The following is a 27,480-nucleotide window of genomic DNA, read 5'->3' as shown; positions in this document are numbered from 1 at the left end:
TGATTTGAGAGTTCCCCTAACTTGAGGCTAAAACGATATAGTGAGTTGGTTTAAGGTAAATTTAAAGAAAAATACAGCTATCTTTCAATGGGACCAAAAGATTTGCAATTTGGTAAACTATGGTCAATAAATTTGAAATCACACTTGTATGTTCCTCAAAACCCTAACTGATACATTTAGAGAAAAAAGGGGAGCCTGGGTGGTTCAGTTAAGTGTATGACTTAGGCTCAGGTCATGATATCAGGGTTGGTGAGTTTGAACCCCACATTGGGCTCTGTGCTGATATTTCAGAGCCTGAAGCCTGCTTGGGTTTCTGTGTCTCCTTCTCACTCTGCAACTCCCCGCTCGGCTCTGTCTCTTGCTCTCTCTAAAAAATGAATAAATATTTAAAAAATTAAATAGAGAGAGAGGAAAAAAAGAAGAAAGAGGAGAAATAAAATATTCTTGTAATCATTGTATAGAATCTATTATTTTTAAATTTAGGTTAGACTTGTTTTCAAATGTTTAAATTACTAAACACAAAACCTAATTAAATATTATCATATGAGAGAGCTGTTTTGATTCTACCTAAAAAGTCACCATAATTCATAGAAAGCTGGTGTATACAAGACTGTGTACAGGTCTTTTATTGAGCACAAAACAGTAGGTCTTGTTATTTTTACAATTGTTTAATATTCATTCATTAATTCATCCATTAATTAATCAATAAATATTCCTTTTTTTAAAACTTCTCTTACACACATATAAATGTATGCAAGTCACAAGTTTTACAGCTCACTGAATTATCACAAAATAAACACACCATGGTAGCCAACGTCCAGACCAAGTACCTTTGAAGTTCACTACCTCTCCTTCCCAAAGTCATTACTGTCCTAATTTCTGACCCCAGAAGTTACTGTTTCTTGATTTTTGAGTTTTACATAAAGGGAATCACAATATGTAATTATTTTGTGTCACTCTCGCTTTATGGTAGTCCATTGTTTGAATACACCACAATTACTCCATCCAATCTACTGTTTTTGGAATTTGGGATGTGTCCAGTTTGAGACGATTATGAAGAATGTTATTCAGACACTCTTGTATATGTCTTCCGGCGCACACGTGAATGCACTTTGGGGGGCACCCCTAGTTGTGGAACCGCTGGGTTTGCCAGCGTCAGCTGTAGAGAAAATGCAGGCAGCGTTCCGAAACGGTCACACGTTCACACTCCCACGGGAGCTTCCAAAAGCTGCTCCCAGATCCCGGCCAGCTCTGCAGTTTTTACTACTCTGGCAGTGCTCGGTGCCACCTCCTGATGCTTCCGGTACGGTTTTCCCTGATGAGGAGGTGGAACACCTGTCCATCTGTCAGTTGGCCTTTCTGGTACCCTCGTTTGTAAAGTGTTTTCTAGCTTTTTGCCCATTTTTTTAAATTGGGTTGCAAATTATTTTATTTTATTTTATTTTATTTTATTTTATTTTATTTTATTATTTTTTTACTGATTTGTAGTCATTCTTTATATGCTCTATATGTCTGGATGCGAGTCCTTTGCCAGTTACATGTGTTGCCAGTTACATGTGCGTCTCCCAATCTGGGTCTCGTCTTTTCATTGCCTAAATGTGTATTTTGACGAACAGAGCTTTTAATTTTAACATTGTCCACCTTATCAATCTTTTTTATGGCTGACGCTTTTTCTGTTCTGTTTAAGAAAACTTCTTTGAGGAACCTGCATGGTTGAATCTTAAGGGTAAGTGTTTGACTTTTGATTTCGGCTCGGGTCATAATCTCACCATTCCTGAGTTGGAGCCCCCACATGGGGCTTTGTGCTGACAGTGCAGAGCCTGCTTGAGATTCTCACTCTCCCCTCTCTCTCTTCCCCTACTCCACTTACTCTCTCTCTTAAAATAAGTAAATGGACTTAAAAAAGAAAAGAAAAGAAAAAAGAAAAGAAAGGAAAGGAAAGGAAAGGAAAGGAAAGGGAAAAGAAATCTTCTACCCTAAAATTTTAACCCCCTTCCCCTATTTTACCCATCTCCCCCACCTCCTCCTCTCTGACAACCACCAAATTATTCTCTGTATTTATGTTTCTGTTTTGTTTCAATGAACAAATATTCTTATGTAGTTATTATAAGCCAGACACCGATCTAGTGTTAGGAATATAATGATGAATGAGAAAGACATAGAATCCGCCCACATTCTAGTATGGAAGGCATGAAATAAATAACTGAATGTCTACTTTGTTATAAAATACTACTGGGTTTTGAATTATCTATAGATTTTATACTTATATTCATTCTATTCTTCTCATTGGAATGGTTATCATGTTAGTAAATTTTTTTCATAAATGTTTTGATATAGATAATGCATTTTTGGTCAATAAGGTCAATCTGAAAGATTCAAACATGTGGGCATAGACTGTTTTTTAATATATATATTTGTAAAATATAACATTTAATGTGGGTTTTCAGTATTAGAATTTCAATTGTGTTAACTCAAGGAATACAAGCTACATCTGTTTCTTCTTATCAATGTTGTAACCACTTTTGTTTTAGAGCTTCTATTTAAGTCATCTTTTAATCAGTTCTTATTTAAAGAGCAGAGAACACTTCATTTGTAGTCTTCTCAAAAAAGCACAATTTCTTTCTTCTAAAGAGCTCAGAACAATGATCTTTTAGTCCTGTGTCACTCTGATATAACTGTTTAATTTTGATTTTAGACTGCCTCTTTTCAGAATGAATACAAAAGTTAGAAAAAAAACAATTTTTTATAAACTCATCTTTATTTTTTATTGTCCTTAAAAAAAAGAGGCTCAACCACTGCACCAAATTTAAACTTAGAAAAATAGGTGGGACACAACTTTGCACATATAAATCCTGATTTGGTAGAATTGATTAGTGAAAAACAAACATTTCAGAGCATTTCAGAGAACTGATGGACATATGTAGTGCCACACTACTGCCTTAACTTCAAGTAAGGAAAAGTAATTTTCTTTAAAGAGCTATCTGTCATAGAAGTGAACATAGCTAATGAATTATTTTCTTAATTGCCACTATTTCCACCATTAAGATTTCGTTGCCAAGAAGCCAATTTTAGGAAAGCCTAAACTTTGATCAGATGAAGCTATTTTCTTCTGCTCACCAACTTCAGGTTACCTTGACGTCCTGGATGTATTTCTTCAATTTGCTCCCTACAGTAATTGGGATTTTTGTGATAATTCCAATACAAACTAAGAGACTAGACAAGGAGCTTACAGTATTGATTTCACTCAAGAGAATGATGATCATGTTGGCAAAGAAGCACTATTTCTGTCAGAAATTGCCAATGTAATGACTTGAGAGATTGATTTATAGAACTCTTCCAGAAAAATCAGTAAGACAATTGATTATGCGTATGTGGAAGTTAAGGCATTTTTTGTTTAGCAAAGGTAGGAAGATTGTGCTCAGTCTTCTGAGTTTTACAACATGACACACTGTATATTAAAGTCTAAATCGGTGTGATCCGGAGAGCTTTAGTCATTTAGGAAATCTTCATGGAGAAGGTAAGACCACATGCGGCTAAAGGAGAAGCAGGAGATGGGGGGCAGGTAGGTGAAATAGATAAAGGGGCTTAAGAGGCACAAACTTCTAGTTATAAAATAAGTCACAGAGATGAAAACTACAGCATATGGAATATAGCCGATAATGTGGTAATAACGTATAACAACAACCACTGCACTTATAGCGGCAAGCCCTGAGTAATATATAGAGATGATGAATCAATATTTGTACACCTTAAAACTAATATAACCTTGCATGTTAATTGTACTCCAATACATTTTTAAATAAAAATTAAATGATCTTAAAAAAAAAAAATCAGTAGACCAAAGTATTATAAATATCAGAGGACATAGCAATGGTAACAAAATGTGAAAGCATAAGAAACCCAGAGCATTGGGTTTGTGTAGAAAAGTGGTGGTTGTTTTAAAAACAGGGTTAGAATTCTGCATAAAATGCTAAGAAACTTAATGTAATACATAGGAATAGAAAACTTGATTTTTTTTTTTATTTTTTAGCTGGGGAATTAATTTAGAAGATAAACATGTGTTAAAGGATATCAAAGTGATACTTCTAAATAATGACTCATGACCAAAAGTTTATTTTTTCTATTTCTCTAAGAGTATGTAGTAACTGTGCTCTTTGCCTATTGGGAGGCCCGCCATATCGTGATGGAGCCAGCTAAGTGGGCAGGGTCACATTCTGCCTTTTGGAAAGTAAATTCATTGGGATAAACAAGTTCTATTTCGGGCTTTAGCCACAGGCTAAGAATTTGGGTATCCTGAGGATGGGCACATGGACTCTGTCTGGGAACTCAGAGCTTGGAGCTGCAGTGCAAAGTCCTAAATCCACAGCACAGTCATTGTCCGCTCTGGCATTCAGAAAGCAAGTATTTTAGAATAAATGCTTCAGTCAAAAATAAATTTGGCGAGGGCCCATGCGTCGCTCAGTCCCTTAAGCGACTGACTCTTGGTTTTGGCTCAGGTCATGATCTCATGGTTTGTGAGTTTGAGCCCTGCCTTGGGCTCCACGCTGACAGCGCAGGGCCTGCTTGGGATTCTCTCTCTGCCTCTGTCTCTGCCCTTCCCCTGCCCTTCCCCTTCCCTCTCTCTCTTTCTCTCTCTCCCTCCCTCCCTCAAAAATAAATAAACTTAAAATTTTTGGAAAAAGAAGCAATCAATATGAGTGAAAAATCCAGAGATTTTAGAGAAGGAAAAAAAAAAGTCCCCAAACATGAACAGGAATATGAAAAATATGGAGAGGTTTGATAGCACGTGTGCAAAAACGGATAGTGGAGACAAACTCTGTTCAATATAATGCTGGTGAACTAAAGGATAAATAAATCTTGTTAACTTAGAAACTTTCACAGATAGGAAAACCTTTCTTGCCAGAACAGTATTTCTACACTGCTCTGATATGTTAAACTGGTGAAAAATATTCCTGATCTTGTATCCCCAGAGTGGAATGAAACCAGAAGAAATCTCTAAAAGGCAATGTCTCCATCTCCATAATAGCTATGCATTTACAATTTCACCATTTTCTGTTCATCAACGCAGTCAGAACTTTATATTAGTTCATGCAGAGAGCCTCATTCCCCTCAAGTCTTGGCACAAGAATCTGGGCTTATCTTTGTGTTGCATAAAGGTTTTCCTGACAGACTGTTACCCTAGGGGAATCCAATATTCCAAATGTAAGGCCCTGGATTGAACCACCTGGTCTCAATTTCAAAACCTTCAAGTTAATATCTGTAAAAAATTCAAAGTTTTGGATAACAAATTGTACAGGCTAAACTTTCCAAGATTCAGAAAGGAAATAAGAAAAGGGGAAAAAAATCATTCATTTAACAAATAGTTGTTGAGCTTGATTAGCATAGAAATAGTCCTCCCATATAAACCTCATATGTATCTCATCTTACAAGGTTTCTCCTCTGGTCAGTTTTTGATATTTGCTATTAGAGTCCTGATTACATGCCAGAAATTTCCATTTAGGTTGAAACAGAATTTTATAAATATGACTCGTGTCCATGACCAATTTGGAAAGCAGGGAGTAATACATCCATAGGGGAAAATTTTTCATGGGGCTACAGAGGGAAGGAAGTCACTAAGAGGTAGCACAAAGGTTCACCTTTCAAGATGCATGGCCTACCTCAGAGGTGAGGACAGGACATCCCAAGCCATCTTGTAGACTGAGATATGGAATTGAGCATCCTTTCAGTTACTTCGCTGCACGTCTCTGAAGTATTCAAAGAAATAGCACATCTGAAAGTTATGAAGCTAGAGATTTGGGGACTGCAACGCTACCCTCGGGCATTGAGACTGCAGGAGAGATGTAGAGGAAGCTCTTCTCCCATCTGTCACCCAGCACACAAGAGAAATGAAGGAGCACATTTCTCATTTCAGATGTAGAGACCATAAAAGAAATACTTCAAATTTAGATCATTGCTTCGTGTTTAGCATTCCTGCACATGTATCACTTTGGTCCTATCAAACCTGATTGAATACTCAAAAATAAAATCCTCAAGTATGACTAGTCGAGAATGTCTAGTTAAGGAAAAGCAATTTATTGTTTACCTCAGTCTTGCGTGTACACAGAACTAAGTTTAAATCGTGTTTGCTTTAATAACTTTTAAACTTTTAAGCTTTAAAGTTTAAACTTTAAACTTTCAAACTTTTAACTTCTGAGTTGAAATATAGTTAAAATGTGATGAATGTAACTGACTATACAGTTGTTGATGATGCAGATGGAATGAAATTATTAGAAATTTTCCAAAATGGTAGAAACATCCTGAATTAAGAAAATGTAGGACTTCTGGGAAAGGTGGCAGTGTAAGGGAGGACCCTACCCTGACCTTTTCCCATGGATACAACTAGATAACACCCACATTAGCATAAATAACTTAGAAAATGACCCAAAGGCTGGCAGAACAGACTCTCCACAGCTACATAGAGAGAGGCCACATCAAAAATGGTAGGAAGGGCTGAGACGCAGTCGGGAACCGAGCTGACCTTTTATTCAACATAGTACTGGAAGTCCTAGCCACAGGAATCAGACAATGGACAGAAATAAAAGGCCTCCAAATTGGTAAAGAAGAAGTAAAACTCACTATTTGCAGATGACTTAATACCATGTATAAAAAAACCCTAAGGAATCACCAAAAAACTACCAGAACCACTATTGGAATTCAGTAAGGCCACAGGATATAAAATCAATGTAAAGAAATCGCTTGCATTTCTATACACAAATAATGAAGCAGCAGAAAGAGAAATTAAGAAAGCAATTCAATTTACAATTGCACCCAAAAGAATAAAATACCTAAGACTAAACTTAATCAAGGAGGTGAAAGACCTGCACTCTGAAAACTATAAAACATTGATATAAGAAATTAAAGATAACACCAACAAATGGAAAAATATTCCATGCTTATAGATTGGGAAACAAAATATTGCTAAAAAGTCCATACTATCCAATGCAATCCCTATCAAAATACAAACATCATTTATCACAGAACTAGAAAAAATAATTCTAAAATTGGTATGGAGGCACAAAAGATCCCGAAAGTCTTGAAAAAGAAGAACAAGGGGTGCCTGGGTGGCTCAGCTGGTTAAGTGTCTTTCTCTTGATTTTGACTGAGCCCATATTGGGCTCTGGACTGACAGCACAAAGCCTGCTTGGGATTCTCTCTCTCCCTCTCTCTCTGCCCCTACCCTGTTCTCTCTCTCTCTCCTTCTCTCTCTCTTTTTCAAAATAAATGAAAAAAAATTTAAAAGGAAAAAGGAGAGCAAACATAGAGGTATCACAATCCCAAATTTCGAGGTGTACAATAAAGCTGTAGTATGGTACTGACACAAAAATAGCACATCGATCAATAGAACAGAATAGAGAGCTCAGAAATAAACCCACAATTAAATGTTTATGTTTGTTGGTCAAATATGTTTATATTTGACAAAACAGGAAAGGCTATCCAATGGGAAAAAGACAGTCTCTTCAACAAATGGTGTTGGGAAAACTGGATAGCTACCTGCAAAAGAATGAAACGAGACCACTATCTATCACCATACACACAAATAAACTCAAAATGGATTAAAGACCTAAATATGAGACCTGAAACCATAAATCCTAGAAGAGAGCACAGACAGTAGTTTCTGTGACATTGTCCATAGCAAAATACTTCTAGGCATGTCTCCTGAGGCCAGGGAAACAAAAGCAAAAATAAACTGTAGGGACAACATCAAACTAAAAAGCTACTGCACAGCAAAGGACATAATCAACAAAACATTAAGACAACCTACTGATTTCTACCAAACATTTAAAGAGGAGTTAATACCTATTTTTCTCAAACTATTCCAAAAATGGAAAGAAAACTTCCAAGTTAATTCTATGAGATCAGCATTACTCTGATACCAAAACCAGACAAAGACATTATAGCAGAAAAGAGAGTAATACAAGCCAATATCTCTGATGAATATTGATGCAAAAATCCTCAACAAAATAATAGCAAACTGAATCCAACAATACATTTAAAAAATTAACTCACCATGATCAAAAGGAATTTATTTCCAGGATGCCAGTGTAGTTCAATATTCACAAATCAATCAGTGTGATGCATCGCATCAACAAGAGAAAGAATAAAATCCATATGATCATTTCAGTAGAAGCAGAAAAAGCATTTGCCAAAGTACAACATCCATTCATGATAAAAAACACTCAACAAAGTAGGTTAAGAGGAAACATAGCTCAACATAAAAAGGTTTTATATGAAAAACCTATAGCTAACATCATTCTCACTGGGAAAAAATAAAGCTTTTCCCCTAAGGTTTTTGCATTAAATTAACCTAACACTTAGTGGCTTAACATAACATTTTTACTGCACCATTTCTGTGAGTCAGGAACCTAGGCATAGTTTGTCTTGTTCCTCTGGCTCTGGGCCTCTCACAAGGGTGCAATGAAGGTGTTGGACAAAACTGTAGTCTTACTTTTAAAATTATTTTTAGTAGTTTTATTGAGGCACAATTTACACACAACTGTACATATTAAATGTGTACAGGTTGATGAGTTTAGACGTAAGCAAACACCTGTGATACCATGATTGCAATTAAGGTAAATATACACATCACCTCCAAAAATTATCTCATGTCCCTGTTTCTGTTTTTATTTTTGCAGCAAGAACAGTTAACACGTGATCTACCCCCTTAACCACATTTTGAAGCTCACAATACCTTTATTGCGAACTGTACGTAATGTGTTGTATGGTAGAATTCTGGAACTTAGTAATCTAGCATAGCAGACACTATGTCCTTTGAAAAACAGCTGTCCGTATCCCCCTCATCTCAGTCCCTGTTACTATAGTGTTCTCTGCCTCTATGAGTTTGACCATTTTAGATACCTCACACAAGTGGAATCATACAGTGTTTGTCCTTCTATGCCTGGCTTATTTCACTTACCGTAATGTCCTCCAGCTTCATCCGTGTTGCTGAAAATGGCAGGATTTCCTTCCTTTTTTATGCCTGAAAGATATTTTATTGTATGTATATACCATGTTATCTTTACTTATTGGTTGACACATACAAGTCATTTCCATATATTGGCTATTGTGAATAATACTGCACTGAACATGGAAAAGAGACATGGTGTCTCTTTAAGATTTGATTTCAGTTCTTTTGAATATACACTCAAAAGAGGGAATATTGGATCATATGGTAGTTCTATTTTTAATTTTTTAAGAACCCTCCCTACTGCCTTCCAAGGCTGCCACAGCATTTTATGTTCCCACAAACAGTATACAACTGATTTACAATAGCATCAAAAAAAATATGATACTTAGGAAAAACTTAACCAAAGAAGTGAAAGATTTCTAAACTAAAAACTATAAATATTTATAAAAGAAATTAAAGGAAACACAACTGAATGGAAAGATATTCCCTGTTTATGAACTGGAAGATTTAATATTGTTACTGTCCATACCACCTAAAGTGATCTATAGATTCAATGCTACCCCTATTAAAATCCCAATGGTATATTGTACATAAATGAAAAAAAAAAAAAAACAGATTTCATATGGAATGATAAAAGTCCCAGTGTAGCCAAAGTAATCTTGAGAAAAGCTTGAGGCAGCACACTCCCTGATTTCAAAGTTATAGAGCTATAGTAATTAAAACAGTATGGCACTGGCATAAAGATACACATAGAGCCCAATGGAACAGGTTAGAGAGTCTAGGAATCAGCTCATCCATATAAGGTCAGCTGATCTTTGACAAAACTTGATCTTTGACAAGAGAGCCAAGAATACACAACTGAGAAAGGACAGTTTCCAATAAGTGGGATAGAAAAAACTCTGGATATCCACATGCAAAAATAAATAAACAAAATTGGACCACAAGATTGCACAAAAGTCTACTCAAATTGGGAGTGCCTGGGTGGCTCAGTTGGTTAAGCATCCTACTTTTGCTCAGGTCATGATCTCACAGTTTGTGGGTTCAAGCTCCATATTGGGCTCTATGCTGATAGCTCAGACCTGGAGACTGCTTCAGATTCTGTGTCTCCCTCTCTCTTTCTATCCCCCCCCACTCATGCTCTGTCTCTGTCTGTCTCCCAAAAATAAATAAAACATTAAAAAGTTGTTTTAAAACTCAAATGGACTAAGAACTAAAATGTAAGGCCCAAAGCTGTAAAATTCTTGGAAGAAAACAAAAAGTAAAAGCTTCTTGACATTAGTCTTAGCAATGATGTTATTGGAGGACATCAAAATAAATCACAGGCAATAAAAGCAAAAATACACATCAAACAAAAAAGTTTCTGCACAGCAAAGAAAACAATAAACAAACTGAATGGCAAACTATGGGATGGAAGAAAATATTTGTAAGCCATGTACCTGATAAGAGATTAATATCCAAAATATATAAGGAAATCCTACAACTCAATAGCAACAAACAAACAAAAAATAACTTAAAAATGGGGAAAAGACTTGAACAGACATTCCTCCAAAAATGGCATCCAAATGGCCAACAGGTATACGAAAAGATGTTCAACATCATTAATTATCAGGGAAATGCAAATGAAAACCACAATAAGACACTACTTTATGCTGTTAAGATGGCAATTAATCCTGTGAAGATATAGTCTTGTTTTAAGACTTGAATTGGAGTGAATTCACAATAATGGTTTTGATAAGATTCAGTGCCTCACAAGCTTTTGGCTTCAGATCCTTGTTTCCCTGCCATGGAGAACATACTACTATGTAAGCAAAGGGAAGAGGGAAAATAAGTAACAAAACAGAAGTCACTATATTCTTTAATTTGATCTAGGAACCAACATCCTATAATTTTTGCCATGTGCTAGTCATAAAAAGTAGGTCACTAAGCCTATACCTTACACAAGGGCATAAATACCAGTAGACAGAGATCACTGGGAGCTATTTTAGATTCAGCCTACCATATATTAGAAAATAAATCTGTGCTTCACTGAATCTTAGGAATAAAACTACGCATACTTTTTCAGAGTTTTTTTTTTTTTTTTTTTTTTTTCTGTTTTCTCACTTATTTGTAGGTTTTCTTTAAAAATTACTGCTCAACTACTTTCCACACTTTGGTTCCTGAACTCAATAGTTTACCATTGCTTATTTATTTAGAGTGTATACTTCATCCTGAAAGACAATATCCTTTCTTTTAGGGTAATGTCTCAAACTGGCACATCAGCAGAATATTGAAAAGACCATTCAACTGTTTTATCAGGTTGGCAACTTCAGAGTGTGGTATGTGATAGACCAGTGTGGAACCCACGCTCTTCTGCCCATTGCTGTGCCTCTTTGCTAAGAAGTGGATGCCTTAGTTTGAGATGATGTTGTGAAGCATTCAGTGTCAATGGCTGAAAGTCTTTGTAAGTCCTCAAAGTTCAGGAAGCAAAGGAAAATGCATACTTGGAATGTGTTTTATAAATGTTCGTGTTCCCCCAAATTCATATGTTGAAATATCAACGTGATGGTATTAGAAGGTGGGGCCTTTGAGAAGTGCTTAGGTCCTTAAAGCCATCATGAATGGAATTAGTGACCTTATAGAAGAGGTCCCAGAGACCTAGCTCAATCCTTTCCCATATGAGGACACAGCAAGAAGTCACAGTCTACAGCACAGAAGAGGACCGTCACCAGTACCTGACCATACTGTCATCCCAATCTTGGACTTCCAATTTCCAGAACTGTGAGAAATAAAGTCCTATTGTTTAAAAATTACCCAGTCTTTTTTATTTTACTATAGCATCCCAAACAGACTAAGACAATGTATGAATCTCAATCAAGAGCAATTGATTTCAGGGGTGCCTAGGTGGCTCTGTCGCTTAAGCATCCGGCTCTTGGTCTCGGCTCAGGTCATGATCTCACAGTTTGTGGGATGGAGCCCCCTGTGGGGCTCTGCGTTGTGGGTGTGGGGTCTGCTTGGGATTCTGTCTCACCCTTTCTCTGTCTCTGCCCCTCTCCTGCTGGTGCTCTATTTGTCTCAAAATAAATAAATAAACGTGTTTTTTTTTTTTTAAAGAGGAATTGCTTTCAGGGTAGAAGGGGTTCAAGAGAATATATGGCCACCAAATTGGCCTTCTTAAGATGGTGCCATATCAGGGGCTTGCCACTGGTCTCTGTTGCTGGCAGTTGGGATAGTCAGCAGCGATGAGTAGCAGTCTTCATGAGGTGATCCAGGCTTTCGGGTTTATGTATAGCCCTCGTCCCTGTCATCATGGTTACTGCATCCATTTGTTTAATTTGCCAGCAATGGTTTGCCAATAGCTAACTACTCTGTGCGGTGTAATTTTATCTACTTGGTTATTTAGTGCTTCTTCTATTGGTAAAGGTGGATCAATTCTACAAGGCACTCATTTATATGAGTGATACAAAATCCTTACACACTTTGTACCCACTCCTATCTGTCCATCCACACACCTCTTCACAGCCTTCCTTACCCTTATCTTCCAAACTTTATCCTCCAGTCCCCTGACTAATCTGTCTACATTCTTGCTTTAGGCACATCTCTTGCTCCACCATGTTGATGACTACGTGCATAGTGTGGAAACTTTTGTACAGATTCTCCTTCTGAATCATCGTTCAGAGCCACTTCTAAGTATGAGTATTGTGCATCAGCATTCCATTTTCAGATAGCCCCAACAACCAAACTGACATATCTATGAACCAGCCTTGACTTTTTTCCCATTTCTGTCAGCTTGTTATAAGAGAACTCACTCCATTTTGGCATAGGTGTAAGATGAAGATAGGCAGATAAGCAGCATGTAACTGTGGTGGATGACTATAGTTAAGGCCTGGCCCATCTGCTAATGCAACTTCTTGTACCTTTTTTTGTTTAAGCTTATTTATTTATTTTGTGAAAAAGAGAGCATGCATGCACACAGACTAGTGGAGGAGGGACAGAGAGAGAGGCTGAGAGAGAGAATCCCAAGCAGGCACTGCACTGTCAGCACGGACCCTGATGTGGGGCTTGAACTCACGAACTGTGAGATCAGAACCTGGTCCGAAATCAAGAGTTGGACACTCAACCAACTGAGCCACCCAGGCACCCCATCTTCTTGTGCCTTTGACATTGATCATGCTTATCCTAGACATATCACTTTTATCTAACAGGGGATTGCTACTGAGCCTACCTAAATTTATGATTTGATTCATTTTACCCATGCTGGCTATCTCTGATGGCATAGATGCTTGATGTCTCATGGTTACACAGTTCATCAATATTAGTTCTTAACAAAACAACAGAATGCTTTATGCTTTATGAGTGGTGCTACAGATGGCATGGGGACTGTCTCTAGAAACACAAAAGTATTTGTTATAACTTTTCTATTACAGCTTGCGTGACATCTTTTCCCACCACACATACAAAAAGGCTTCCTATATCTGTGACTCAAGAGACAGAGCTCCTTGCAACACACTTTGGATCTGCCTCAGAGCCATACTGGAAGCTAGTTCTCAGCCTTCCATGTCACTGGGTAAATTAGTTGGAGTAATACTCTCAAGTACACAATATGCTACCTTCAGAACTTGAAGATGCCTAACAAATGTTCTCTGCCTCTTCCTCAAAGTATACATGAGAGATGTCCTTTCAGCCCTAATAACACACACTTATCCTACATGCAAAAAAACAAAACAAAACAAAACAAAACAAAACTCATCCCCACTCTATCCAAAAATCCTTGAAAGTCTTAACGAATCATAATATCAGGCTTAAATTCTTGGATCTGGTAAAGTATATCAAGTCTAAACATGTATTCTCTTGATTTAGAGACCTATAAATTTAAAGAGAGAGAGAGAGAGAAGAAAACATACAAGCAAATTTTTTGACCTCATGCATACATCACATAGTTTTGGGAATAGAAACCAGAGAACTCTCTAAAACACACTCTCATTTGAAGAAAAAAAAAGTGCACAGAAGTCACTACTCCTTGGCAACTCAGAATTCCTGCTATGCAAGTGTTTCCATGCCTCTGTCCTCTGGAAGTCAAAAATGTTCTTTGATTAGGTCCCAGTTCTGCTTCCTGGGAGTGGTTCTCAGCCACTTAAGGGGATTAGTCTTTTGTCATCATTTTTCTCCAGTTCTAAAGAGGTTGTTAAAGGATGTGCCCTCTTTCCTTTGACTAATTTCTGCCTACAAAATTGGGAACCCAAAAGTTATTTTAGATATTAAACAGCTTCAGTCCTTTTTAGCCCTGACTAGTGGTACTTTAGCCAAGCATCCCCAAATCCAGGGGTTTTATTTACTTGATCCCAGTCAACTACATTTACAAAAGAACAAACGTGTGGGTTTTATCATGTATTCTGTTTCCATGAACCGTATTTCTAAGGCCACAGACCTTTGGGTGCTTTGAGTAGTATGGCCCATTAGGAATCTGCGGGGCTATGCTTTCTAGAGGCCCTTTTATTCTCTGCAAGACATACTAAGTATCACCCTAAATCTTTTAAATAGTTTAGGAAAGCACAGGAGGACTACTCCTTAGGGTCTACATCCCTAAGCTACATCTTAAAGGCCCTTGATTTTTTCTTTGCCCCCAAACTGCATCTATCTTAATTTGATAATATTTTACTGGTTTGCAGGGTTAGAGAGCCTAAAGAATTTTAAAGAGTTTTATAAACCAGTGCATTGTGGAAACTCTCTATTGCCCCTTCATTCTGTTTACTAACTGGACAATCCTTTACTGAGCTCATGTCTCACTTTCATTACCTGATTACATCCACCTAAATGAAGTTAGATCTCTCATTCTGCACTCTGCCTGGAGTCCATCTTATCCAAATCTACAAATTATTACATGTGATATCAGTCTTCCCAAGAATCAAAAAGGGCAGTTTTTACAAACATTTCATGACAGCATCATATGGGCTACCATTTTCTAAGCCTCCTATATCAGCTTCTTTCTCTTGCCATCCAGGCTTAAAATCAGTGCCCCATATTTTAGTTTTTTTATCAGCATTCCACTTCAAGTACCACTTTTTGCATCAGATGACTTTTGCTTTATAACAACCACAAAAATCAGCGAGATACCAAAACAATAATTTACTTCTCACACATCTTACCAGGTTCCCTCTACTTTTGCCAGTTGAATTCACTCACACGTCAGTGGAACTACTGAGTTTGGGTAGTGCTACTTCAGACAAAGGTCCCTGGAGTGGCTTTTCTACATGATTCTCACAACCTCGTTGGACCAGCAAGCTAGCCAGGAATGGTATTCTCACGGAAATAATAAAAGTACCAAAGCATATGTTCAAGCACATTTCAGTCCTTACATGCTGAAAAATCTCTTGCTTTTAGCCTCTCATTGGCCACACCAAGTTACTTTATTAGCTAGCCCGGAATCCAAGGGGGCAAATATACTTTGTGTTTTGGGGGAGGATTTGCAAAATTACATGGAAACAATGCCATCTGAGGAAGCAATGATACCTACTTTACTACTAAAGTAGTTTTGCAGAAAAGATAATGAATATGATACATTTTATACTCAAAAATACATATAAACATCCAGGGTATATCCAGGAGACAACTGAGGTCAAAGACTTGGTGATATCAAAGCTAGAGAAGTAGATTTGGGCAACACTGGTATATGGATATGCAACAATTTTGCAGTACATACAAAATCATAAGGATAAAAAGATTGTATGTTATAATAAATACAAATTCATTGGGGTAGACAGTAGATGACAAGGCAGAAGAGGATGCTAAAGTGTATAAAGTACAAGTGAGTATATGGTGGGCGCCAGAAATAAAAGAGTTTGAGAGAAGAAGTTGTAAGATGTGCAGAAAGGTAAATAAGGCTGAAACCCAGAAATAGATAATTACGTTTGACAAGTTAGAGGTCTAATTTCCATGTTACAGACGTATGAAATAATCACATAATTTATACGTGGGTTTAATGATATCTAAATACAAATCATGCATCATAGCATCTGACTTTAGGGCTGCCTGCCCCAAGATCAATTTAATAAACATAAGACCTTGCTCATCATATTCCTAGGGGCAAATTAAATATTAAAATTCTTTGATATCTACATCTAAGAAACTCTTATAATTAGATGCATATGGAAGGAGAGTAATTCAGATGACAAAAGCTGAAAAAAAATTAGTATGGCAATGCCTCTTCAGCCTGTCTCATTTACAATATGAGTAATAAAAAATATAATTAGAATAAAGCACTTTAGGAAGAACAAATTCCCCAAGCCTACCCTACAAGTTTCAACTCTGTGTTCCAGGGGAACTTATCTAAATGAGCAAAAAGAAAATGCAACCCACAGGGAATAACAAAATCATAAGTAATATCAGTAAAGTTGTTTGCTCCCCACAAGAGCACACTCAATAATATCAGTTGGAATTCCATACAAGAAGACATAAAGTGTTAGATTCTGGTCCATTAGGAATAATTTGCTATCTATCCGATTCTAATTTGTACAGATAGATTAAATAGTTAAAGAATGCTATAATGAATATGCCTAGCAAAGCTTCATCTATTTTTTTTTTTTTTTTACGGACATGGTACAAAACAAAATTATTTTGATCACACAGGTTGCTTTTGTGTATGCAAGTATTATAAGCTGAACTGTGTGTTCCCCAAAAGGATATATTGAAGTCATATTCCCCAGTACCTAAGAATGTAAATTTATGGGGCGGAGGGGGGGCACCTGGGTGGCTCAGTTGGTTGATCATCTGACTTTGACTCAGCTCATGATTTCACAGCTTGTGAGTTCAAGCCCCACATCAGGCTCTGTGCTGACAGCTCAGAGCCTGAAGCCTGCTTTGGATTCTCTCTCTCTGCCCATCCCTTGCTTGTGTACACACATTCTCTCTCTCTGTCTCTCAAAAGGAAGGAAGGAAGGAAGGAAGGAAGGAAGGAAGGAAGGAAGGAAGTTATTGCAGATGTAACTAATTAAGATGAAGTCATGCTGGAGTAGAGTGGGCCTTCAGTATAACATCACTGTTGTACATATAAGATGGCCCCTTGAAGATGGAGACACAGAGAGAAGACCATGTGAAACAGAGGACTGGAGTGACACATGGATAAGCCAAGAAACATCCAGGACTGCCAGCAAACCACCAGAAGCTAGAAAGAGGCAAGGGATGATTCCTCTATATATTTCAGAGCCAGCATCGTTCTACCAACATCTTGACTTGAGACTTCCAGCTCCTAGAACTAGTAGAAAATAAATTTCTATTGTTTTGAGCCACCCAGTCTGTGGTAGGTACTCTGTCATGGCTTCCCTAGACAGCTAACACAGCACGTCTCAATCTGACTGAATATAAGCAACTTAAACATACATTTATATCCTATATGAAGATTTGGTGGAGACTTTAAAGGTGCCCATTTCATAAAATAATTAGCCAGACACAAATTTTTAAAAAACAAGATTAGCAACGTTACTGGTGAATATTCAAAAGGGGAGGATGTAGATTAGCAATTGTTTAAATGACTTAACACAAAAATGCGCCCTGTTGATAAGGAGGCAAATTTTAATAAGATACGATTTTTGGTGGCTTTAAAGTCAGGCAATCTTGATGTAAAAACATCTAGTTCCACCATTAACTAACTGCTTGAGGTCAATTTTCCTAAGATCCAGTTTCCTTATGTGTAGAATGAAGATTATAATAATATCTGTCCCACAGAGTTTTCATAAAGACTTAAGTATATTTTCTTTAAAGCATAGTTCCAGTGCATAATGAGGGTGTTATTCTCTTACCTGATAAACTTTTGTATCTTTTTAGAAATCCTCATTCCTCACTAATGCAAATCAGAATATTTGCCTTTCATTTTCTTTTTTTAAACGTTTTTTATTTATTTTGAGAGAGTGTGTGTGTGCACAAGTCAGGGAGGGGCAGAGAGAGAGGGAGATAGAGAATCTTATGCAAGTTCCACGCTCATTGCAGAGCTCGACACGGGGCTTGATTTCACATGTCATTTTCTTTTATCATCATATTTCCACATCCTCTAGCCAATCTGCACTTCAAAGATGAAATGTATGCTCTATCCTATCAGTGATTAGGTGTAAAAATGTACAGTCTCTACAGTCAGACAAATCTAGTCTTCCTCCCAGTCCAGAAAGACTCAGACAATGCATCTAAACTCTCAAAGTATCTATTTGTTGTGCTGTATAATAACATTATAATAATGTGTACCTCATATTAAGTGCAAAATATACACAGAGTGTCTGAAACATAGAAGCTCGAAAGTTTCTGGGGTGGACCTCTCCAACCCCTCAATTCATTCAGGCACTAGTTTCAATTCAGGTTATCTCCATGGTTTTTAGCTTTACCAGGGCCTCAGCCCTCATTGCCTCACGACAGAACCACTCAAACACTTTTCTAAACTAACTCCCTCAGCTTTGATCTCTCCACCCAGTCCTGTGCATCCAGCATACTAGTAATGGAATGAACTTTATGGTGCTATTATGCCTTAAAAAAAAAGACACCTGTTCACCATTGATAATCCTTCTTTCTGACTTGCCATAGTCGTTATAATCTAGTTTCATCCCACTGCAATCAACGCTGTATACACCACCCAGATCCCTACCGATGAAGGAGTACATCATTGAAGTTGCCCCAGTTACAGAGTGCTGACAGTAGAGAGCTCTCAACTTCCAGGAACATCAGAGATTGCCTTATTGCACAGAGTCACTGCAGAGGTTACGCCCCCTTCCCAGGCTTCCCAACACCCGATGGCTCATCAACGAAGGCATACAGAGTCCTGATCAAGTTGGCCTATAAAGCTGAAAGGTCATTCTAGCTCCAGAGCTCTCTCCATGGGTTTGGCAGAGGCTATGATTGCAATTGCTTTCTCAACATCTCCTTCTTCCCGCTCCTGCCTGAGTGCCTTTCTTTCACAACTGTGGATCCCAAGGGCTGCCCCTAAAAATCACCCTTCTCAACAAATTCCATCTCACAGTTGACTTTCCAGGATATAAATCTGACACATCCACCTAAGCCAGCTTTGTTTCAAAGAAGCCATCACTATAAATGGTTGTCAAGGTCAGCTTTTCTTCTCTCTTTAGCAAACTAATCACACATATACAATCATTTGTTCATCTATGCCTTCATTTTTTGAAAATGAGTAGAGCATCCTTCCTTCCCTGTAGGCTTCTTTCCTGTAGACTAGGAGGGGAACATAAGCATTTAAAATGAATGTGATGAAAACAGGATAGTAGCTCTTCTAGAGGTAGGTGTGACGTCCATATGAGCACACATAAGGAGCTAGAAATTGTTATTGCTGTGCTGGTTCATAGGCAATTCTGCGGCATCTTTTTTCTTCTCTCTGTTAATGACAAACTCAATATTCATCTCTTCAAGGGAGTTCCTCCTGGCAAGTCTTCTCACGCCATTTATTTAGATTTTTTGCTGCCACTTATGTACATCTTTCTGGTGAAAATATCATTACTTTTACTTTTAATTTAAAACATGTGTCTACAATAGGCAAATGTATAAAGAACAGAGTTTCGCAGAATTGATTGGGGAGATGATATGTGTAAGTTAGCCATTTTCCCAGATACCCCAGCTGTCAGTCTGAACAACTCTCTGGAATGTATGGAAATGGCAATAAGAGATTTCAAGATAAAACATACAGGTTCCATTGAGACAGGGTTCACTATTTTCCAAAAGTAAAATAATATTGATCTCTACAGCTCTGCTAAAATGTTCTCTCTCTTTCCATATCTCCAAATAAAGGCAGGGAAGTTTTTTAAAAAGCTGGGAACACAACAAAAGTTAACTTTCATTTTACCTAGTAATTCTTCACTTATTACTCCAATACTAAGATGTTCTACCTATGTCAAAATGACACCCTATCACCTTACCCAGAACCCATAGAACAAGTTAGGAGCTCAATAAACATGTAAAATGAATACTTGATGAATAAATTAATAAGTTACCTGCAGCTTCTTTTCCATTAAAAATCTCAAAAGCATACTCTTTGAAAAGCATTTTTGCATGCATATACTGTAAATATATATTATAAGGCTTTGCCTCTAAATTTCTAGGGTTAAAGGAATAAAAAATAGAGTGCTAAGATAAAACCAAATAGGCAAGTAAGAAGCCATGTCACATAGGATTGTAGAATCGCTACCATATCCCAAAAGAAAGAGTAACATACACAGAAGTTCTAATTTGCACCTTTTTCAGTGGGTAATTGCATTTTCAGGACTTATATATTTAAAGTTATTCTGTACTATTTGCTTTATAGAATTTTTCAGTAATAATTATGCCAAAAGTCATGTCTAAATCACCACTTTTGTATGAACTTGCTCTAAATTTAATACTGTACTCAATAGCTGTTCCTATGTTTTCTTAGCAACATTTCAATGACTTAAAAAGAGAATATTTTAAAAAGTTGTAGATATTCTATTTGGGATGAACATACTAATCAATTATTCTTTCCAAGACACTTAAGTATACTTCAAATAAAAATTCTTGACTTTTTCATTATAGGTGTGGGTAACATTAATAGCTTTGAAATAGCAAATTGCAGTGAGCTGATTACTTCACCACGATTACACTACCATAAATTACAGGAAGGAGGAACCCAAGGCTTAACCTCCTGTGTGTTTCTCCTACAATGAGATTCTTACTGATTGTCCAAGACTTTTAAGGAAGCACTGATATTAAAATATTTAGTGTGAGCGCTGTAGGATATTGGATCAAATGGAGAATTTAGGGTTGGAACAACACAACTGGATTTGGGATAAAGCAGTAACAGGAGGTGGTGGACTTAAATCTAATTCTAACATTTAAACTCAAATGTGATCCTTCCTAAGCAAAGATTTGCTTGTTTCATGTATGTATACATATATATATATGTGCATGTGTGCGTGTACAATTGCATATACTATGTATGCAATTGCATATGCTGTATATATAATTGCAGATATGTTTTGCATATTCATATTAAATTTCAACCTTCTTTCCACTTCTGAACTTCTGTCCCCCTTTATCCTGCTCTGCTCTTTTGATAGGAGTTATCCCCTCCAATTACATAGAATTGACTGGCTCTTGATACTGATTGTCTGTCTCCCTTAGAATGTAAGCTTGAGGAAGACCAGGATTTGTAGAAATTTGTGTGCCTTTTGTTCATTGAAGTATCCCAAGCACTTACAGCTGTACCTGGCACATAGTGGGTGCTCAATAAATATTTTGTGGGTAAATACCAAAAAAAAATCTCAAATGTGATCCAATACTAATCTCTCTGGCATTTTATCACCTACACAGTTACATTAACCTAGAAAATCAATCATTAAATGCAACAAAGAAAGGTACATTTCTATATAAACTGGACAAGTTGACAACAATTCATCATACGCTTTTTTATATATTCTGCATTTATTAATTTTAGTACATTTGTATACACAGAAAAAATCTTACTAAGAGCATCTTCAAAGGGCAGAACTGCAAACCGGTTGAGTATATTTAATTTGCTGATGCTTAATTGCAGGAGATGTGAAAGCAGGATGATGAAAGAGAATAGGAAAAATATAAAAAGATAAAGAAAACGCCCTTCCTAAAAAGATTTTAGTCCTTCCTTCCCATTTTTTCATGTCTAGAGGCTGGAACACTATGTTTCATTCTTTGGTTGACCTTTCTTTCCCACTTAATAACTAATGAATCAAAATCTACAAGGCATGTTTTACAGAATTAAAATTTTGTGAGTATAAATAACTGTGAGTATAAATAACAAGCAAAACATATAAGGAATTCGCTGTAAATATCTCCCCAAGATATGTTAATCTTGAAAATGAGTATAAAGCGTATTAAATTTTATAAATTCTTTACTCTTGGTATCTCTTTATAGTGAAAGATTTTACACAACACTTAAGTGTTACCTAAGCTCTTCCTGTTATCAAGCCTAAGATCTTTGAGGGAGGATATTATATATGATTTAGTTTGTCCATTTATAATGTGTGTGTGTGTGTGTGTGTGTGTGTGAAGTAAAAAGAGAGTAAACAGAGAAAAAGCGTGAAACAGAATAAAAAGAACCAGAAAAAGATCAGGCTTGGGCAGGCTGGTCTCTTTTAGGTAACCATCATAACTGCAGAAATGAAGATAGAAATAATGAATGTTTAGCTTTGGTATAAAAAGTTTAAAAATCAAACTTTTGGCAGATTATTTAGCTTTTTAAGTCACAAGAAGCTAGATCCTTACAGCATCAAAAGCCAAGTTCTTGCTATCAATAGAGGCACAGAGTGAATAAATAATTGATCAGTAAGTGACATCTCCAGACACTTGAAACTGCAAGTTGGGAAGAAGTCAGAAGAGTCAGAGAGTGAGTCATTGAAGGAGCACTGAATCTTGCCCTACCTAATGTTAAGTTCACCATGTATGCACACATGAGGGGTAGATTGATCTCACTGATGCTTCAGGAGGAGACATGTTTCTTGCATGTCAGGAAGCAATCTGAGGCAGTGTCAGGAGAGTCCTCACATGCTCTGATAGGACATAAGGAGCACGCAGTCCCTCAGACCCTTCTATGCTCCTTGGCTGGGAGTGTCCAGGTGCGACACCCGAAGCTGGTTGGCTGAAAAAGATTTGCAGTGGTTACAAAGACATGCGTTGGTGGCCGTGGAGAATGAATCAGATGAGAGGTCTCTCAGCACAAGCTAATGGGAAAGATGTCAATAGCAGTGACTGGATGCCTCCCACTCCTTCAGATATGATGATATTTTTGGTACATCCAGGAAAAATGTCTCCCCCAAAAGTGCAAAATTGAGGAAGAACCTAAATTCATTTTTTTCAAATCTCAAATTGACTAATTTTATATGAATTGACTAAGAAATATTATGTTTTCTCTCATCAAATTGAATGGGAAGATTTCTACTGAAAAACAAAAATGTCACCATTGAGCACATTTGACTCATAGCCTGGAACTGTGTTCATACTACATACGTCTTTCTTTTTGTGAGCTTTCCATGATTCTCTTAGGTTGTCTTTGAAAAAATCTAGTCTAGTCTTTTATTCAATTTACCTGTCTTTGTTATAACTCTGAAATCTTGAATTGGGCCTATGGCATTAAATTGGCACTCAATAAACATACAGGAAGGAAGGAAGGAAGGAAGGGTAGAAGGAAGAAAGCTATAAAACTAATGCCTCCCTATATCTTACTCAATATTTCCAAATGCATTGGAAATTCACTAATTATTTTGCCATCATATTTGTTATATGATCTACTTGTTCCATTTAAAGAATAATAGGTAAATTACATTTGGGAAGGAAAAAGATACTAGTAAAGACAAGTGCTCCCAAGAGAGGGAATTCTGTCCAGGCATCTGACTTAAACTACATGTATTATGGTTTAGGGCTCTAGAAGAATGTTTTAGGTTACACCATTTTTTAAATCATGGTGAAGGGTGAATTTTCTAAAACATGAAACCAATACAGATATCATTAAGAGAAATATTTTAGGTTATATAATAAAATAAGTAATTGAAAAGTAGACTTCAAATAGAGAAAATTATTGTGTGCATAGGACAAAAGATTATTGTAATAAATCTTTTAAGCCAAATAGAGAAATATAAAATTAAAAAGAGAGACAGAGAAAGAGGGGAGAAAATAGATAATGAGAATGTGTAAGACATAATTATGCGATCATTTTAAAAATATAGTCATTAAAATATGAGTAATATACAACTTCACTAGCCATTCAATAAGCACAAATTAAATTAGTTTTTTCTGAAAATAAGATTGGCAAATTAAAAATTGATAATAAAAAACAAAAAGACATAATAAAAATGATAGTAAAAATGATAGCACCCCAATGCCAGGTGCAACATTTTGGAAGGCAGTTTAACAATAGGCATCATGGTATTTAATGTGTGGATACTTTGACCTATAAATGTCACTTCTGAAAATTTAACCTAAATAATCAGACATATTATAAGGAAAGGGTGCAAGGATTTGTACACCTGAGTTGTTTAGAGTAGTGCAAAATAACATTAGCTTAAATGGTCATCAACAGTATTTAGATACATAGTCTAGATACATACAATAAAAAAATACTCTGTGGAAATTAAAAATGATTACGTAGTTGGCTTTTGGATGTGTTCAAACTATAGTAAGTGAAAAATGAAAGTCCTAAAAAAATGCAACATATGAAGGTTATTTTTGTTTTAGAAGGTGAAAAGGAGGGAAAGAGAAAGGGATGGGGCAGGAAAAGAAGTGGAGAAAGAGAAAAACGACAGAAACTAGAAAGACATTCTGCAAATATACTGAAAACGATTACTCCTGGATTGTGGGTAATTATAATTCTTCTTCATTAAAATTTTTATTTAAAAATTTTATTTAATAGCTTACAATGAAAGTTCATTAGGTTCAATGTCAGAAGAACAAGATAATAAAGACATTTCTATTCTGGAAAAATAGAATTAATTAACAAGGCAATTGTTTATGGAAAAATAAGGTCCTTGACATCAAAATGACTGCATCAGAGTAAAGGGTGGCACTGGCAGCTGGAGGTCTTTGGGTGCAAGCTTAAAGCACTCTGAGGCTGGCCAGAGGAGCTCCCATGGGTGGGAGACTGAGAAGTGAATAACCATTATTTGAAGGGCCAGTAAATGCACAGTGATAGTAGGTTCTGGATTCCTGGGGCAGCACGCGGTGGAGCAGTTTCTAGCCAGCTACTCTATCAATGTATTTGATATGCAGCAAGGGTTTCACAATCCCTGGGTGCAGTTCTTTCTGGGCGACCCCTGTAGCTAATAGGATCTGTACCCAACTCTTAAAGGTATAGGACAGTTGTCCACTGTGTGTCACCCCCACCAACCAGTAACAACAAAAACTCTTTTACAGAGTGAATTGCGTTGGCACAAAAAATGCCATTGAAACTTGCACAGAGGCTGGGGTTCAAAACTCATTTTAACCAGAAGTACCAGTGTCATCTTTGAGGGTGTCAACATCAATAATGGAACTGAAGATCTCCCTTGTCCCATGAAACCCACAGACCACTACACAGAGACCAAATCTTACAGGAGAGAGCAGTCCTGGGCATCAACAATCCTGAGAGGCATTTCTTAGCCATGGCCACCTGCCGTCATGGCATTTTCAGGCCAAGAGACCCCCAGTTGGTCCCCATCCTCATCAAGATGGCTGGGAAAGGCAAGGTGAAGTTTGTGATTGGAAACGGAGAGAACTTGGTGGACCTCACTTTTGTGGAGAACCCAGTGCACAGACATATCTTGGCTGCAGAGTACCTCTCCTGAGATGTGGCTTAGTGAGAAGGCACTTCACATCATCAACCATGAAGTCACCTCTTTCTGGACATTCCTGTCCCACATCCTGACAGGCCTCAACTATAAGGCCCCAAGTACCACATCCCCTACTGGGTGGCCTGCTACCTGGCCCCCCTGCTTTCCCTCCTGGTGATGGCGATCAGTCCTGTCATCCAGCTCCAGCCCACTTTCATACCAATGCCAGTCGCATTGGCCAGTGCATTCCACTATTACAGCTGTGAGAGCCAAAAAGGTCATGGGCCACCGGCCACTGGTCACCATGGATGAAGCCATAGGAAGGACCATGCAGAACTTTCACAACTTGCATAAGGTTGAGTGAAGCACCCCATTGTCTGGACCCTCTCAGTGCATTCCCTGGCTGCTAACTTTCCCCTGTGGACCAACAAACTAACCCTCTTCACGTGAGTTTCTTCTGAGCTTAGGTCTCCTCCTGCCAGTTAGATGAGAGCTGACTCAGCTCTTCCATGACCACAAAGTGGGAGAAAACAGCAGACATTTCTCCTTTTGTAGGCTTGGATTTGAATTTCTTAAAGCAAGCAACTTCATATTCTACTATTTTGTGTTTTCTCCTTCCTTCCTCACTTTTTCTCTCCCTCCTTCCTTCTCTCCCACTCCTCCTCTCTCCTGGGATACTCATCATTCCAATGTCCTTGCATTTAATCAAGGAAGCTATAGGAAATAAACAACTCATTTGCTGATTAATGATGGGAAACTAAATTTACTTCCAAGGAAACCCACACTAGAGGAGAAGCCTAGTTCAAAGAAACACATATTACAAATATCTTAGAAAAAAATCAGAAGTTACAAACACTTCAAATGTACATTTCAAATAGATGCAGAATTTAGAGCAAAAACTTTGAAAAAGTCTCAGTAATTATAGCCACACCACCACCACCACCAATCTGCAGAAGGAAAAGACTGCTGGTTGTTCACCTCCTTCCATGCTTCCAAGTTCCCTCTCACGTACAGCTGGTGTGCTTGCCTGCATTGTTTTTTCATAAAGCATTCTCTCACAGACACATCTCTGTTTATCAGTGGAGCCCCATTGTCCTTTTTCATTGCAAGATTGTAGCCTGCCCCAGTGGCCTGCCATTTTAGCTGTATAGCTCCTCTTCTGACATGGGACGTGGGGCTGGTTGACTGTAAGCCATTGAAAAGGTCAGAGAGAAGAACCTCCTTCATCTGCTTGGAGTTTAAGCAGAAACTCCATGAGATGATGCAGAAAGCGCTGTTTCTCTACAGCTCATGCTCACAGAACCCTTCAGGCCAATTTCCAAAAGGTAAATTACATAAAATGTAGTGTTCTCTATTTTCTGGTGATGATCTGCTTTCAGAATGTGGTTTTTTCCAAGACTAATCAAAATGCAATGTTCAAAAAAATAAAAATGATTTTATTAAAATGATGACTCCATTTGCTATTTTAGCAAATTCATTTCTATATGTTCTTTAAATATTGTTTATGTGTTACAAATATTTTTGGAGTTTGTTTTCTCTTTCTCATTTTCTGATGTGTTTCGGTAATGGCATGTCTATTTTATTGTCATATATTCTTTCTGTAGGAATTTTTTGTTTTATAGTATCTTTAAAATGATAACCAGCACTCAAAAAATGGGAAACTAAATTATGTTTTCTTCTAGCATTTCTATTGTTTACTTATACATGTAAATTGATACGGAGTTAATTCTGATGCAAGTAGCAACATATTTGGGTTATAGCTTTTAATCTGTTATTTAATTGTCCATAAACTGGAGAAGATATTTGCAAATGACATAGCAGATAGGGTTAGTATCCAAAATCTATAAAACAAACTTATGAAACTCAACACCCAAAAAACACATAATCCAGTGAAGAAATGGGCCAAAGACATGAACAGACACTTTTCTAAGGAAGACATCCAGATGGCTAACAGACACATTAAAAGATGCTCAACATCATTCATCATCAGGGAAATACAAACCAAAACCTCAATGAGATGTCACTTTACACCTGTCAGAATGGCTAAAATTAACAACTCAGGAAACAACAGATGTTGGCGAGGATGCGGGAAAAGGGGAACTTTTTCACTGCTGGTGGGAATGCAAAATGGTGCAGTCACTCTGGAGAACAGTATGGACGTTCTTCAAAAAATTAAAAATAGAGCTATGCTATGATCCAGCAATTACACTACTAGGTATTTATGCAAAGGATACAAAAATTCTGATTCAAAGGACCACATGCACCCCAATGTTTATAATGGTGCTA

General features: G+C 37.2%; 1 pseudogene; it reads left to right on the top strand.

Moving 5' to 3' along the window:
• Positions 1-1,053: 1,053 nt before the first annotated feature.
• LOC125914324 (sterol-4-alpha-carboxylate 3-dehydrogenase, decarboxylating-like) lies at positions 1,054-25,558 on the top strand (annotated as a pseudogene).
• Positions 25,559-27,480: the final 1,922 nt, after the last annotated feature.

Source organism: Panthera uncia, assembly GCF_023721935.1.
Source record: "Panthera uncia isolate 11264 chromosome D3 unlocalized genomic scaffold, Puncia_PCG_1.0 HiC_scaffold_8, whole genome shotgun sequence".
Taxonomy (NCBI): domain Eukaryota; kingdom Metazoa; phylum Chordata; class Mammalia; order Carnivora; family Felidae; genus Panthera; species Panthera uncia.
The sequence above is the reverse complement of the archived record's forward strand: the minus strand, read 5'-3'. Positions and strand labels throughout refer to the sequence as shown.